This window comes from Corvus cornix, chromosome 1A, assembly GCF_000738735.6.
Source record: "Corvus cornix cornix isolate S_Up_H32 chromosome 1A, ASM73873v5, whole genome shotgun sequence".
Lineage (NCBI taxonomy): Eukaryota > Metazoa > Chordata > Aves > Passeriformes > Corvidae > Corvus > Corvus cornix.
Window position 1 is genome coordinate 5,135,024 of NC_047057.1, and position 17,300 is coordinate 5,152,323.

At 39.8% G+C, this 17,300-nt stretch overlaps 1 protein-coding gene across 13 annotated transcripts in view; it reads left to right on the forward strand.

Annotated features, from left to right (window-relative positions):
• The window catches only part of CELF2 (CUGBP Elav-like family member 2), a 550,097-nt gene that overhangs the window by 390,145 nt on the left and 142,652 nt on the right, over positions 1-17,300 (forward strand). For 3 of the 13 annotated variants that reach the window (XM_010407798.4, XM_039571570.1, XM_039571573.1), the window contains exon 1: positions 6,391-6,475. The exons of 8 other annotated variants lie outside the window; for them this stretch is intronic. The gene's annotated coding sequence lies outside the window, so the exon portion shown is untranslated. Of the gene's footprint in view, positions 1-6,389; positions 6,476-17,300 lie in introns of those variants that run through there. 2 more of the 13 variants (XM_039571571.1, XM_039571572.1) reach the window with 1 other exon arrangement.

A 17,300-nucleotide genomic window follows, 5' to 3' on the forward strand; every position in this document is an offset into this window, starting at 1 on the left:
GAACAGGAGAGTATCTCCTCCCAGGAGAAGCTGGAAGATAAATATTGCTTCATGATGAGTAAGTGAGGTTGTGGGAAGTCCTCTGATGGCAGGCAGATCTAGTGACAGTGCTTCAAACATAAACATTTGTGGGGATACCTTTAAATGCTGATGGTTTCCTCCTCTCTGGGAAAGCATTGAAAATAGCATTTTCTAGCCCAGAGCCACTGAGCAGGAGTAAGCAGATGCGATCTGCTGACATTGTATGTTAAAAGCCACAATCTGTATCTGGCAAGTGAGTGGAGGTTTTGAAGTTGGAGTTGAACTAGCTGAGGTAAATAGGCAGGAGTTGGTGCTTTGGTCTTTAATTTGTATTCAGTTTTAATAACATTTAATTGATTTTTGAAGTATTTTTGCAGCTTTCAAATAATTTGTAATGGTCTTTCAGAGCTTTAGATATAGAGCATCATATTTCCAGTTAAAGATTCATTATTTAATTACTACAGCTCAGTCAAGTCCTGATAAATACGAGCACCATCAGAGCTATTTTTGTGTCCTGATTCATTTCTCCAACAGGACTGAGGAAACATGGCCTTGAACCATGTTTCTAATGGTGAACTAATTTCCTGCTGAATAAAAACAAGGAAGAGAATTATCTGCATATATTCTACCAATGATTCTACCACATAATACAGGGATTAATAATATCATTACATTTCTCCCCCTTCCGAACACCTTTCTTGACTTTACTAAATCACACACTCTGAAATAGAAAGCCAAACACTGAACAGAAATAGTAGCTAACATATAAAATGAAGATTAAGAAAAGAAAAAGAAAAATAACATTCTTAGCTTTGTTTCGGCTGCACTATTTTTGTAACCGAAAATCAACCTCTGTTCCTAAACAATTTATATGCTGTTTGGCTATTAGCATTGCTGCCTTTTAAAGCTCTCTCCTTTTTCTTCCCTCTCCTCTCACCCCCAGTATTTCATTTTTATACCTGTCATGAAATGGTCAGGGTCGGAAGTCAGCACAGAGTGCATCATTTGTACATTGTGTCCCTTTTCCTCATGTGTCTCTGCTGCCAGAGAAATTGAACTTTCGTCCATTAAAAATCCATTTATTGTGTCTTGACTTCACTGAACTAAAGAACAGGACATTTCATCAAGCAGTACAGTTTAAAATCAAATTAAATTGTACTAGTGCCCAGAAAATGTGACATGATAAAGACCCCGACCATTTAAAAAATCTTTTTAAAGACTTTCCTGATTTCACTTACTGGTACTTCCACATGTCCTTTAAAGTTCAACCTGGTCAGTGATGCAAAGACTCACCGTGGGACACCTAAAAGAACCCCCCTTTTGTCTTTTTTTTCCCCTTTCCTTCTTTCCATAAAGCAGGTGGTGAGCACTTCTAAGAGATTCGTTTGACGCCTCATCCAGATCCTGAGTCTGGATGTACATGGTCCCAGTTGTGATGTCCCTGTCCTTCCAGGTGATCCTGTATGATGGACATCATCTGCAGTGATGACTTGTGTTGGAGCACCCTGTGTTTGAGTAACTCAGTAGCAAGCCCATGAAAATCAGGGGAGCCAATGCTTGTCCAGCAAACTTCCCTGATGCCTTTCAGCTTGGTTAAACACATTCCCCCAAAAATGGGGGTTGCATCATATATTCTTCTGTAACAACCTGGTCCCTTTATTGCCTTATGTACCCACAGCTTGTAGGGGAGAGCCTCCCTAAATATGGTTCTTATCCCAGTTATAGTTTCCTCAATGTTGATGTGCCACTGAGTCAGAGAAGCTGGAGTTTCGCAGACGGATTACAGAGTTAAACTGTGCAACTTGCAGGGCTACATATGTGCAGCGTTTCTGGGAGTCCGGGAATGAAACGGGGGGCTGAGAAAACACCCGTCTTCCAGACCCCAGTGCAAGGGCAACAGCTGGAATTTGCACAGCTCCTTATTCAATTAATATTCAGAAGCCACTATTGCATTTTCCCAAGAGCAAAGAGACAGTAAAAGCAAGCTGCTGCATCTGGCTCCACTGTTTGTCCTCCCCCTTATGCGGTGTTGGGTTTCTTGGTTGGTTGTTGGTAGTGTTTTGTTTCTATTTTAACCTCTTATAAATATGTGTAACATTTGGCAAAGAGGCAACTGGGGACCAAGAAGAGAGCAGCAAAGTGGTGTTTCGGAAGCCAAGAGAGAAGCGTGTTTGAAGTGAATTGCACCAGATTTTTGTTCAGATGGGAGACGCTTGATTTGGTTTTTGCTTGACTTGCTTCCATGTGTAGTGAACTGCTGAGATGCTTGTTTGTAGTTAAGATCTTTCTAAGGTATGGTTTGGGTTTACAGGCTAACCAACAACAAGAGGAAGGTGTACTACAGTGATAAATATTTATTTGGATATAATGCTCACAATGTTTTTAAAATGTAAGCAACAGATTAAATACAAATAAGTTATCACTGCCTTTCATTTTTGAAAAATGAGGTATATCTTTTCACTTTTGGACTGTACTGTGTATTCTAAGTGGAAGCCGATTACAAAATGATATTTAGAAAACATGATTTATAGACCCTTCTTTTGTTTATATATACATAAGAGGTGTCCATTCTGTTTGTGTGCAGAAGGAGGACATCCAGTATGATGGTTTTTCTGGCTCCCAAGCTGCTGAAATAGAAGATCAGGCCAGGAAATGTATTCCCTTATGGTGCTTTCTGGACTGAGGCATTTCCCTTTCTGGACTGATGCTTGAATTGCATGTAGTACACAGGCTCCAGAAGAGCTGATTCTTTGGCAACCTGCTTTTTTTCCTGCTCTAGGCCAGCCCTGGAGAAAGAGAGGTGAAAGAGAGTTAACGAAATTTCATAGCTTGTTATTTACTGTTTTCAGTGGATGATTTCAGCCTAGAAATCATTTATCATTTCTTGCAAAAATGATAAATGCAAAGTATTGACAAGTGGCCGAAAGCTAGAAGGAAGTTGTGGAAGTAGTTTTTAGCTTGCAATCAAAATGAGAAGCTTTGGGCAATCTGGTTTCCTTCTCTTCCTGACCCACCAATATGAGGGCGGTCACAGTGGGAAGCACTAAAGTATTTTTTCATGTACTTTGTTTTGTAACAAGTCACCTCAAATAGAAGCTTTTAATCATTCACTCCAACACAGGCTGAGGAGATGCAGATCAACGGTCTTGGCTTCAGTGTTTGGCTTTTTGATTTCAGGATTTCTATGCACACCACTTGCATCATTTTAATGGCAAACTACTTCTTTTTCTGGTACCTCATCATGGTTTAAAAAATTTATTTTGGTTTCTATTTGTACCCTTTTTTCTATTTTGACAAATTACAATTATAGTGTTCAGCTTTATCATTGTATTATAAATGATATAACAACTGCTTGTGAATGCCCATAAGTTTTTATTGTTGTGTGTGAATGTTAATAACAACATTGCAGAATGGCACAGAGAAGGTTTAGCAGAATAATGTTTGCATTTCCTCTAGTAAAATATCATACCATAGTACAATTCCTGGATAATAAAGCCATAGATTCTCTTATCTATCTGTGTCATGGTAATGAATCATGTACAGAGCTTCTAAATAGAAGGTGTATGTTACGTCTCTGATATGGATAGATAGGATCATAGCTCTTCTAGATATTGAAGAGTTATGATTCATCCAATGCCAGAGAAAATGAGTGCCATCCCCAGAAATTCCAGCTCTTGCTTCCCATGATCGAATGGGTATCATGGGCTTCCTGATCACATATTGCAATATGTGTGTACTGAGCAAGCAGCAGGCACAGAGCTGAAATGCAAAGTATTGGAAGTTTGTAGCATTTTTGGGCTTGGAGGGATCAATGTCTGTACCACCTTTTCTATGTGGGAGAATCAGGCTTCACTTATGCATAATGGCATAGCGAATAAACCCATAGGGAATAAACAATATTACAAAGAAAAAATTATATCAAGTCTGATTTAAAAAAAAAAAAAATCCCTTTCCTCCAAGGAAATACACTTTAATTCCTAAATCATTTTCTCCTTTGTCAGCAAATTTTCTGCAGGGTGCTGATATCTAGACCACTGAGTAATGTAAGTTTGGACCTCTGGGATCATCTGCTCCAAACCCTAAATCAAAGCAGATCCAATGAGATTAGGATGCTCAGGGACTTGTCATGCCATCGCACACAAAAATTCCAGGAGAGAAACACCAGATTAATTCTTTTAATTCCCTCTTGTTAGTAATATGTTGTTGTCATACTTTGCTTCTTTGTTTTAGCTTGAGAGGGTATTAATGTGTCTGAATGGGATTAAACATGTATAAATCTTGCAGTGACTGATGCTTTAGGAAATAGCTGTTTTCTTCAGCTAGAAGGTTTTACTCCTGAAAAATGCTCCTGAAAGCTTAGTCAAAACCTTAGAGTGAAAATTAGGTAGCAATACATATTTTGCTAAAAATCTATCAAGCATTAATTTCAATCTCTTTAGAAGAACACAAAAACCTCAATGAGAGGCTTAACCAGGAATAAAAGAACAAGTTCAGACACTTAATGTGTTCAAAATTCCTGCTTATTTTGTTGTGGGACGGCAGGAATGTGGGACAAACGAAAAGCCTCAAGTCTGAAGCAAACCTGACGCAGGAGAGGGGCAAGAGGGCAAGGCGGGAGTAGGATGAGGCATGGGAAACCATGGCACAGCTCCTGCCCTTTTCCATCTCCATTCCCTAGAAAGCCAGAACTGTGACAAAACAACCCAAAACAGCAAAGCCATGGGAGGTTGCACCCTGCCTTTCACCTTTTATCTTCCCTGGCCCACTGCAGGAGGTGGAGAGTTCAGTGTTCGTGTGGTTCTTATCTCCTAGGAAATCTCAGCAGTCAGAAAAACAATCTTAGCTCTTTTAACACTAATGAAAGTTGAAGGCAGTAAACAAAATCATGGAGTAAATCATCCAGTGCTGACATGTCTTTTGGAGCAAAGAGCCTTTCATTCGAAGATGTGAAATAACATTTCCGTCGTGTTTTTGCTCGTCTGATAATTAGAAGTGATTTAGGATGGCAGTGAAGGTGCCTCTAATGGGCACCTTGTGGGTCTTAATAAAAGGAAGAATACATTAAATGTAGTGATTTGTGATTGGGCTGATGGGGTTAATATTTTCTTAGAATATAGCTGGCCATTTTTCTTCCAAGTAGCGATGTAATGTAATTATAAGTACCTCCTATCATGAAAATTAATTTCAGGAACATGCTGAGGCTTTCTTTCGTTTCTTCTTTATTTCCTACACTGTGCAGGGGGTAGCAGACACATACAAATGAAATTATGTTTGAGCAGACCTCACAGAGGCCTGGCCAGTTCTTGTGAATGACTGAAATTGAAATCTGTGGGAAAGGGGAGCATTTCTTTTTGCATTCCTTGACATATTTCGCACCTGTAAAACTCCCAGTTTTCTCACATGCTCTTTCAAAGCACTTGACAAAGCTAGACACATATCTCCAAATTATAAGAGGGAAAAATGAAATATGCTGAGTTTTCCCAAAATGTTTTCTCGGAAGTAACTGAGCTATGATTGCAGCTTTTCCAATAAGTTTAGCCAAGCTTTATAATCAAGCTTCTTCAGCACATGTAAATGTTCTTGCTGTAGTATTTCTAAGCACTCAAATACAAAAATAATATTAATAATGATCTCAATAATAATCTTTTATGTTTTCCATTTTAATGCATGGCAAAATATAACAAAAATTATAACTGGAATTTATAGTCTTGGAATATAAATTTCTAAATTTTTATGCTAAGTGAAAGACTAATATATAGAACAATTGCAAAGGTTTGCAAAGAATAAAAGGACAAAAATCTATGCTTAGATATATTTTGAGCTTTCACAAGTAACTTTAGCCTTGAAGAACTTAATGAAATTCAATCAAATAGGACTCTCAGACATTGCTCTGAAAATATACACAAATATAGAGAGATATCAGCAACATGAAAGTGTTGGATTGCTGCTGTGTGGTTTGAAACCTTAATTACCAATACTCATTAGCAGATATACATCTGACCTATTCGGATTTAAAGCAGCTAAAAATAAGCCTTAAACCCATGGAGGAAGAGAAATTTACAACAGAACAAAGTAGTGCATCTTGATGTGTTTGAAGGCAGTTTGTTGCATGCTTTTAAACTGAAAGCAGACACCCAGGGTTGGGGTTTGTAGGTGTGAAAGTGGGCCTTAATTTGAGCTGATGATGTAAATCCATATTTGTGCAGAATTTCGATTTCAGTTTTACAGACCTTGCATTCTTCAGAGAATTTGCTGTCTGTGCTTCCTAAGTATTAATATTTCCTGTTACTCTTATTGCAGGCTATAAAGTGTTAATGAAAGGAAAAGAAAGTCTGGAAATTCCTTTCCAGAGAGTCATTTGCATGGAGAGGAGGGAGAAACACAAATATACTTGCAAGTCGAGGCAGAACTATGCTGGAGTTCATCATTCCCTTTCCTTTGGTTTTCTGGAGAGGTACTTAATGGTGTTTGAACGTGACTGTATAGTGCCATTAATGTAACAATTTTCATTTGTACATTGCAACACCAGAAAGATAATCTCTCTGTTAAGTACTTTTCCTTTATAATCCCTGGAGAGTCAGAACTCTAAAAGCAAATATTGTATTTACCATAGACAGTAAAAGGGAGGAAATGAGGCTAAAATGCAAAGCAGCAGGGATAAAATAGAGTTCCTTTTGGATGTCTGCAGTGGTGCTATGAATATACATATACTCACTGTTACGCTTTTTATATTATGTCTAATTTGAAATAAACAACATGATTACAGATTAGATCAATCATGGCTTCAGTATTTCTGGCCAAAGCAAGAAAAGCCTGGATGTGCTAGCTAACAGTGTAATCGAAGCAGAGATTGTTTCACTGTTGGTGATTTGTTTAAGGATTTTAATTTACAGTAATGAGTGTTCTTCTCTGCATTGTAACCTGGCTCCCCATGTCTCCCTTTGGAAAACAGTCACTGCTTGCATATACCAGTGGAATGATGATGCAAGGCACTAAACAACAAAATAGAGCAGTTGAATGCTGCTGCCTGGCATCTCTTCCAGAAAAGAACTGAGTGGCAAAATTGATGCCTCGCTGTCCTTACTTTGATTTGCACAGGAACTCTGGTGGGAGCTCAGCCACTGTTGGCGACTGGGGGATATGGAAGTGGAGTGTCTTTCAGAATTCATCAAGTAAACAGATAACCAGTTCACTCCAGAGGACAGCTCTGCCTTGGCTACTGGAAGGATTGAATGATAAGATGACTTTTTCCTGCATGTGACTCATGTGTTTCTTCTTACGAAGTTAAGCAAACGAGCAACATGCAGTGGCAGCTGGAGAATATCACAGGTGCTTGAAAGCAATTTGACAAAAACAGTCAAGAGAAAAGAGATCAACAGTTTACAACACATTTATTTTTGGGTAACAGTTATCAGACTGGAAGGGAGCTGTTGGGAATTCAAGCAGTGTTCAAAAATGATTAAACATGGTGCTAGGAACCTGATGTTCAAACACTTTGAAGTTGCTGTCACTTAATCTGGTTTCGGAATCCTGCCCAGAAATGATGCAGTAATAAGGGCCAGTTGCCATGGTTGCCTTTCTTATTGGTGTATTTTTAGTGGAATCATCAGTTTAATGATGAACAAATGCATTAAATGCAAATAAAAGGTGTATTAAGGACAATTCAAGAGAGAAGTGATAGGAAAAAAACCCTGTGAATACAAACGGAAGTGGAGGAATAGGGGTTAGTATAAAGAAGAAAATTTGGTCAAACTTACAGAAAGTTATCCCAATGTCCAGAAAAATAGCTTTGGTTGCTTTCTTCAGATGGAAAAATGATGGCTTTTCCCTTCAATTTCCTCCAGGGAATGGAAGCCTTCCATGCTTTCAATACACATCTAAAGTCCATCAAATCACAGCTTGATGGACTTTCTCTTTGAGGTGTCTGGAAGCCTCAGCCATAGGTCGGGGTTGTCTTTCTTGTGGGCAGCTCACTTGGTATTGAGAGTAAAAGTCTGTTATTCAGACTATTATTCCTTCAATCCAAAACTGGAGATTTTTGTCTGAATTCAGGGACTCCTGCAATCAACAGAATTTTATTCTTCTTTTCAGGAGGCTGTTAGACTGCCACTGCTTGAAATCCATGCTTAGTTTGCTCATTGATAGTTCAACAGTAATTGTATTTACGGTTCATTTTGCTTGGATGCTCGTGACTCTAATCTTTCCACAGTGTCAGTGGTGCAATTCAGGTCTGATGTACGTGTTCATCGTCCTGCTAAATGGAAAATCCCATTGCAGTTATGATTTCTGTCATCTCTGTGAAAGTTAGGAGAAAGGATGTTGTGGATGTTCTGTGGAAAAAGAGTGGGTGGCATGAAGTAGAATTACAGCTGTGACCAAATCCTCAATCTTGTCCACTGTGTAACTGTAATTTAGATGTGAATCTATATACATTAAACATTTAATCATATAGTGTACCTCTGTTTGCTAAAGGAATGAGGTACTGGTTATAGAAACTCCAAGGTGTTGCACAATCCTACTGGGAAGTGTAATAAATGACATGGAAAGCTGAAACAGTCAGACAAATCCAAGTAGCTGCAGTGTTACATAGTTCTGTTTAATTTTTCAATGCGACACTTGGAATGACACCTTTTCTTTTATAAATGCCAAGGAGAAGGATTTTCTTAGAAAGCACTACAGAACAACACAAGTCTTCCATTTCACAGGACTTTGCACCAAGTAGGAATATTAGTTGGCTACTCAGACGGAAGTAGAGCAGATGAGTTAAATCTTCATTTTGTTTCTGTTGAGCTTCAGCAACTGAACTTTAATGCGTTTTAATTACATTCCTTACCTGCTTGGTAAGAGGGGCTATATTAAACCACAAATACCTTAACTCTGGGGCTCATTTGTTGCAAAATGAACACCATCTCCTTTAATTCCCTATTTCTCTCTCTCTCTCTGCTCTTACAATATTTGCCTTGTACTGATTCCCCTTGCTAATTGCAATCCATCCAGTGCTGTATTGGAAAGAAACATTTTAGTTGCATGATTTAATGCTTTTAAGTTGTCTTGGCTTTGCTGACTCATTGGTCAACCTTGAAAAATCAAAGCAGTGCAAGCATTGCAATGCCAGCAGAGGACTAGCAGATTGCGCAGGGGACTCTGTTACTGATTAGTGTCATTTTTTTTCCGAGTTGAAAGAGCTATTGTGTTTAAGGCCATGAGATTTAGAATTAGGAGTAATTAAAAACCAAGGCTGCTGTCTTTATATTTTTTTAAATATGAAGGGCCCCGGGAGTCTCTGTAGTCATTAGAAAATCCTATTCTCGTGCTAAGCCAGTCCTTATAAGCAGTTCTGTTGTTGGCTTTCCTGAATGTAAAGCGGGATCTTGTAGATGATGAGAGGGGGGAAATATCATAAAGGCAGGGGAGAAGAAAAGTATATGTGTGTGTGTGTGTGTTTGGGGGCAGATATTTAGTGGTTGCATGGCTGCTTTGTAATGTGTCCTTAGCAACTGGCTTTCTACTCTAATGGGAAAAATAGATGGTGGGAAAGCATTCAAGAAAAGTGGGTCACATTTGATCCATGACCTAAAAGGAAAAGTGGGGGAAGGGAATAATCAGCTCAGATCATTAATGAGGTGAAAATTTATCCTTATAAAGCTCATTCATTGCACTGGGAAAAATTGCTGTTCTGGTGTCTTGGCTATGTGATAAAAAAAACAGCTCCCACTCTCTGAAAACACAACAATTGCTCTGTGGCTTTGTATTAAGAGAGAGGGAAAAAACCAGAAAAAAGTTGTTTGTTTTAAACACTCTCTGGCCACACAATGATTAGACATGACAGTTTGGCTGTGGGGCCTTCCTTTCAGTTCAGGAAAATGTAGAACAGAGCTGAGCTGTCCTTTCCTAGTAAAAATGAGGTCATTTGTAAAGCTTTGTGTACATTTCTGCAGCACTTGTGGAACAGAGCTCACAAAAACAGCTCTCCTGAAGCCTCATTCCTACCTCCACCAGTGCTCCCATTTTTAAGAAATGCAGGCCCATTGACCACATAAGATGAGGAATCAGAAGCTGTGATTTAGACGAAATGGCTCCTCAAGGATGTATAGTTTTGATTTAGCTGTCAGTGCGCTGCCATTGCTGACTCCGAGCTTTTACAGCTGCATGTGGCTACGGGGAAGCTCCTTGTAATCTGTTCCTTCTCCATGTGAGCAGTGTATGTGTTCTGAAACAAGCAAAAGTACTCTGTCAGCCCTGATTATTCTCTCTGTTACTTATACAATGTATTGTATATATTATATTTGCTAATCCCTGTTGTTAATAAAAATGCCCCAGGCAATTAAAATTTATTGAATAAGAATTTATTTTAATTTTTATAATAATTAATTTAACAGCTAATACTAATTTTCATACCCAACTATTTTTCTCCTACCAATCAAATGCTATGTAGCTGCTAATATTTCAAGGTAGTTTTAATTAACGTCTCAGCCCTAGCGCAAGTCTATAGAAGAATGCATCATTGAATTAAATAAGAAAGGATAGCAAGGCATCTACTGGATAAATGCCTAGAAAATACAGAGTAATGCGAGATGTGAGCCGGCACATTAGAGTTGCATTCCCTTCTACCTTGAAATTTCAGGGAATACATTCCCATTCTGCCCAGGAAACCCCCCAAGACTGTCTGACCTTCTAGTAGAGCAGCAACTGTTTCAGCCAACTGTATTGATATTCAGTCCAATCATGGAAAGATGGAAGCACAGACAATTAAAGAAGCATTAAAGATCTTGGGCTCATTAATGAAGGTGCTTGGTAGAAACCAGTAAATTAAAAATTCCAGACATTATAGGCTAAGTGAACTCAGACCTGCTGTGTCCCTGTTACGATCCGGCTTAAACCCAGAAAAGCAAAGCAAGCTAAGTCTCTGCACATAAACCGGAAAGAACTTAGAAGGTTCAAAATATCTCCAGAAACGAGATTAAAACCAAACAAGGTTAGATGTTGATGCCAAAAAATTGATGTATTTTATTTAATAGTAGAGAGGCAAAGATAAGGGGAAAGAGAGAAAGAAATGGAAAAAAGAAGTGTGCGTGGGGGGTGGGGGACCAGGGAGAGGTGACAGGGGTTAGGTGGAAGCAGATCACCCATCCGAGGGTCCCAACGATGTCTCGTTGCTCCCCTCCATCTGGTCTGCTGGTGGTGAGGGTCCCCCATCACCGCCATGGCCACGCCACTACATGGTGCCACACGCCATGCCACACGCCATGCCACGCTGCCACACCACATGCCACCACACGCCGCCACACGCCACCACACACTGCCACACGCTGAAGAGTACAGAACTCCGTGGATTAATATACACTTTGGGCCAGGTGGGAATGCCCACGTGTCTTTCTTACAGGGGCTAGCTTGACACACTGTCCCTTGCAACACTGAGGGTCTGTTGCATCATCTCTGGTGCAGGGTCTGGGGACCCCTTTGGGGGGGGCCCCTGTGATGGGCCATGTCACCCCCTTCTGCTGTGGATAAGCTTCCTTCCCCCCGGTGAGGACCCCTCAGCTGGGCTCCTCTGCACAGTGGAGGATGGGCAGTCACTGCACCTCTGACCAGAGGCGTTTCCAACACACACCCAAAGCCTCTCCTCCCTCCCACCCTTTGGTGAAGGGTCTGTGTGAGCCTGGCAGCTGATAGCCCTGGGGCTGTGGTCCTCATCTTGGAGGTGTTAAGCTTGTGCTTTGTCAATGTCCCCAGTCCTGAGTTGTTACTTTATCTTATCTTCATCAGCGATCCGTGTCAGGCCTCAGTCAGGGCCCCATTCAGGGTGTGGGAGTCTTCTCTGCAGCTTCTGCAATACAGTTTTAAAAGTCCTTTAAGAAAATACTTAAGTTGTAAAATATAATTTCAGTCTCTGACAGTCCCCTTCTCCCCTTTATTTCTTGACTGTCTATTAAGATAGTCTGAGAATTCCTGTCATGTTTCCTAACATATGAAAATATTAGGAAAAAATCTGGGCTTAAAAATAAAACTGGGTCTGCTACTTAGAAAGCAGGCAGCATTGTTTGGGGCCTCAGAGATGCTCTTGCAATGCAAATAGTAGTAGTGGCTTTGGAAAGTACTTTACTTCTGCTGTATTTCATAATATTCAAACACTGCCTTTAAAAGAAAAATTAGAATTGCATCAAGTTAAAAAAAAAATATCATGAAAGGGTTGTTGTTTTTTTCCTTTAATAACATAATGGTTTGGCATTTATGTAGTGGTTTCCTCTGAGTGTTTTAGAATTCTTTGTTGGGATGGGATCATAATTCAAAGGTGAGGGAGATAAACACAGCAAAGGGAAGAGACTTACGAAAGAGTGTGGCTGAGAAACAGGTTTTTTTGTTGCATAGTTCTCTGCTCTGTGCCATTAGACACACTTCCCAGCTTTGTTCTTCTGTTAGATTTTGTCTCCTCTGAAGGATGGTTATAGCAAGAAAACTGACGTGCCTTAAAATAATCTGTGAGTAATACCCCTCTCAATGAGTTTGAAATTGTTCGAGTGAAGCTCTGTGCTCGGTGTTGAGAGCTGACCTGCTGCCCAGCTGGTGGCTGCCTATCCTAAGTTATTGTGTGGGCACAGGGCACAGATATCCTTCCCTGCCTTAGACCAGAATGAGCACAAATCCACAGCTCTCCAGTGGTGGCAGTCAGAATGAAAATTCAGGCTTCATCGTTTCTTTCTCCATATCTCTTACTTACAGTGACAAGCCCAGCAGGTTCAGCCTTCAAATCATTAAAATAAATGCTCATATTATTAAAATCCCATATTTGATGCTTGGATTCCCCTTGGTTTCTTGTATCAGGCAGCTGAGACCTGTGAGCTTCAAGTCTGTATTCTTCCATTGCCAGCATCCTGGTCCCTCCAACTGCCCTGGGGCAGGTTCTTCCCTTTTTCCATCTGTTGAGAGAAGGTGCCGATGACCATACAGAGAAGGGTTATACGAAAAAACAGTTGGAAAAGGGCTAGAGATCTTAGGGAGCCACATGGTGTTACTAATCCTCCAGCTTTCCAAAGACTTGTCATCACAAATAAGAGTTTTCCACTTTCAGGGGCAGGAGGGAAGGAGAAAAAAGAAGGAAAGAAATTAACCCTGTGGTGTGATGACAGAGATTTCTATAAATCACACTGTGTTTCACACTGCTGCTGACAGCCAGCCAAACCTGAGCTGGCCAAGTTTCCACAGGTCGAGCATGTTACAAGGAGCTTAAAAATATATCCACAACTGTTTAACTACCTTCTCTCTTGGACAAGGGTATTGGAGTTAAGAGTCTTTGTATATTATGGGGTAGTCAAAATTATGTGGATGGTATTTCTGGGTTTTTTTTCCCCATCTCCTCTTTTCCCATTTCTTCTGTAAAAGTGCCAGCAAATCCCTAAGACCTGGGTTCATTTTTACTTGTGAATAAAACCTCCAGAGCAAATAAATATCCACTAGGATTAGATTTTGTCCAAAGACTACATTTTAGAAGTTATCTCAACCTTTTAATTTTTTCCGACTGCAATTATTTATGATGACCTTAAAAACATGGACTTTTGGCAACTTTTCAAGCTGTATTCTCCTTTCCATTTGGCAAAACAGTTCAGAATGGCAGCTCTCGTTTTTTTCCATGTTTTCCCAATGCTGCATTTGCATGGAGTGCCCTTCAAACTCACAATTAAAAGGTCTTTGAAGTCAGATGTGTCCCCATAAATGACTGCCATATGACTTGGGAAGTCTGTGTACATGTGTGTGCTAGGGTGTATTTTTGTTAGGATTTTTCAGGGTATGTTTATTAGGAAAATTTAAACCAGTTTTTCTCATTTTGTTTGTTTGAATGATGCCTTTAAGGGGGGGAGTTGCTCCTTTCCTAATTATGTGTAGTTGTTTATTTTCTTGTGAGCTTCAAAAGAACAGCACAACCGGCAGAGCAAAACATCTTATTTGCAATAATAGAGAAAAAATAAGGGACTAAATTAAATCTTAAACTATAATGAGGGTTTACTTTAAAAGCTCAGATTTGTTGTTGACTACTTGTCTGCTGGTGCTACTGACCTCTTGTATAGCAGGTCTCTCTTTGGATGTAAAAGTAAAACTGTTTGTAACCCAAAATACAAAGGAAAATGAATCCTTTGAAGATGCTAGAAAACACATTGCAATGGAATTTAGAAATTTCAATAAGTGAGAAATTAAGACAAATTGGCCTGTTTTGCAGTGCATACAATGCGTTCCACACGGCACACGTTTGGTTTTCTTCATTAAAAATTGCTCAGTATTCTGCCTTCACATCCAGTTTCTTTTCTTTAATTTACATATTGTGGTTGCATGTCTGGTGGGAGCTGGTTCTGCCACCATTTGACCCTGGCAGGAGCGTGTAAGTCTTGCCCATCTGAAGTTGAAGCCAGACTCAAGTTTTACTTATTATTCTGTCTTCCACGAAGCTGGCAGGGATATTTGTGCTGCTACATAGAATCAACTACCACTAGATGTTTTAGATGTTTTCTCCCTCCCCCAGAAAGCACTAGAGTGAGTTATAAGTATATTGAAAACTCACCAGGGAAAATCACTTTCTAACTATTGACATTTTAGTAGCAATCTAATGAGGTACTTAGATTTTTCTCATTTGTTATATTGAGGAGCAGTTAGAAAAGAGTCAGAAAAAGGGAAACTTTTGGATTTTTTTAAGTTTCCTTGTAATACAACTTAGAAAAAAACCCCTCTATTGATTTTGTATTTATCCTGCAATCTGATCAGAGCTGAGATCTGCTCTGCAGAAAGACTGGGCACTTCTACAACTCCCTTTTCTGCCCCCTAAAACTTGTCTGGATAAACATGACTTCTCCCTGAAGACCTGGAAAGTGTTTTCCAGACAACATTCATGTTTTCCTTTACTAAATAAGCAGAATTTAGATGAGGTAGGAGGAGCAGAGGTGTTTTGAGGAGAGGAAGGGAAAAAGAGCAAAACAACTCTGCCTGCAGTCCCGCTTCCCTTGCTATATTTTTCATTGAAATGGCAAAGTCAGCTTGTTTCCTGTCCTACATACAGATTTTTGGTTGAGCTACAGCTTCATCAGGTTATACTTCCCAGTTACATTTGAGAGTTTCCCCACAGTTCCTGAAGTTTTTCCTGCCCACATGCTTTAACATCAAGCCTTTGGAGGGATACAGATTTTCTTCTTTGCTTGTATGTTTAAGATTTCACCTTCCTCTGCTGCTGAACCAAGCCTGATCCTGATTTTCGGTTTCACCATTTAATCTGTAGCCCCTCTAACACTGTTCTAATACCAGAACCTTGTTTTCAAAGATGGAGGAGGAGGAGATGGGAGGATTGACACTACCTGAAAGAGTTACACAGGCAGGCAAGGGACTACAATTCCCAAGGCCAAATAGTGGGATGAGAAGAGAGAGGACCAACCTCTAGCACCTCTTGGTTGTCCAGACAGAGGCAATACTGCCTCATGAATAGGCAGTGAATATCTTAGCACATTTTATCCACCTGCAAAAATTTCTGTGTCGTTCTCTGGGGTAGGATTGCCCCACTCCTGCCCTACTCCTGGCCTCTGATAGACTGCCAAAATGAACCCTCAAGTACAGGAGTAGCCAAACTCTTTTGCCTTCCCTTGGCAGGGTGGAAGTCCACCCTGGCCAAATGAAGAGCTTGACTCGTTGAAATAAAGCAGCATGAGCTGCATTTCCTTCTGTTCTGCAGAAATCCTCTTTGACCTCCAGTTCACCAAAACCTTTCCATCTGTCAGAAGAAAAAAGTTGGCTACAGCCCTTCAGAGATGACTGGCAGCTTCTCCAGCTTTTACAGGCTTGGTTAACACAGAAGCAGATCAAGACCACACCACACTGTCATCTGAAGTGCTCACGGCTGTTGCCCCAGTTAAACTCATCATGCATCAAGATGTGGTGGAGCAGCCACCCCGCTCTGAGCACGAGCGACACCCGAGAGCTCTGGAGGCCGTGCTGGTCTGTGCGCTATTCGTGTTTCCACTGAGGTCGGCATCTTTCTAACAGCCCACTGCAGCTGTATTTGCGCATTATGAAATCGCAGCTTCAAAGTGCCTGGTGAAGCAGATCCTTGCAGCCCCTCGCTGTAAGGAAACAAGAGTCACACCATGCAGTAATATGTCTGCGTGTGTCAGCAAAGTGCCTTTTCAGCCTGATAGCTGAGTGCAAAAATTTCAAGAGGAATCAGGAAATTAAATTTCGAATACACATCTCTTCTGTTTGTTAGGGATTCATCTTTTCACATAGATGCGACGTTCCATTGTGTGTCTTGTATCATCTATATACACAATTTCATTTTAATTTTTTAATATTGTCTTTCCCTGTTGTTGGGATTCTTTTTTCTCTCTTTTTCTGGACAGGTTATACATATGCTAATAGAAATATGCCTATTATTTGAAGCATAGTTCTGCTTGTCAATGAAGCTTCATTAACACTGTTATCACTGCCTGACATTTATCTTATAATTTTCCAGAGTTGACTGTTACATCTCCATGGAAACCCAAATTGCAATTGAAACAAGTGCGATAATAAAGGCATCCACAGAGGATTGACAGTATGCAAGTCCACAGTGTTTGCAGGCTACATTTGTTTATAGTTCCTTAGATAAATCCCTTGCAGTGAAGATTTTTATTACCTGTTTCCTATCTTTCCATGACTACTGCTTATTGCAAGGTTTAGAGTAACTCTTTTTTTTATTTTGCTTTTTAATTAGAGCAATAAATTTTATTGGGCTCAGCAAGGAAGGCACTGAAGATGTAAATTCTGAAGTGATTTTTCTGGAATGAAATATGAAGTTTATTATATATGAATTTGGCACTGTATAGTCTAAGGCATTCTTATGTTGATTTGCTGGGGTTTTTTTAAGGAGCCAAAACTTGGGATCATGGACTCTTTTGATTTGCTGACTCTTGCAATATGCAAGAAGGATCTCTTTTTTTCTGTACCTAAGGACTTGAGCTCTCTTAAGTTCGTGACTTTAAATCAATTTAGATGGTGCCTCAAAGCAAAGAGTCATGAAACTGGAGTGGGTCCAGAGTGAATTAATCTGAAATTAATTTGATTTTGAAAGGCTCCATCTGGCTGTGTTTGGAAGAGGCATTTAGACAGATATATAAACAAATGATCATCTGTATTCTATATGCCAGATGTGGCATCAAAAAAATGAAGAAATGATTTAAAAAAAAAGAATCAGCTGAGGGGGATTTTGCTATAATGATGCTCAACTTGTTGAAATCACAATTGCATCACACTTTGGACAATGATCTTTT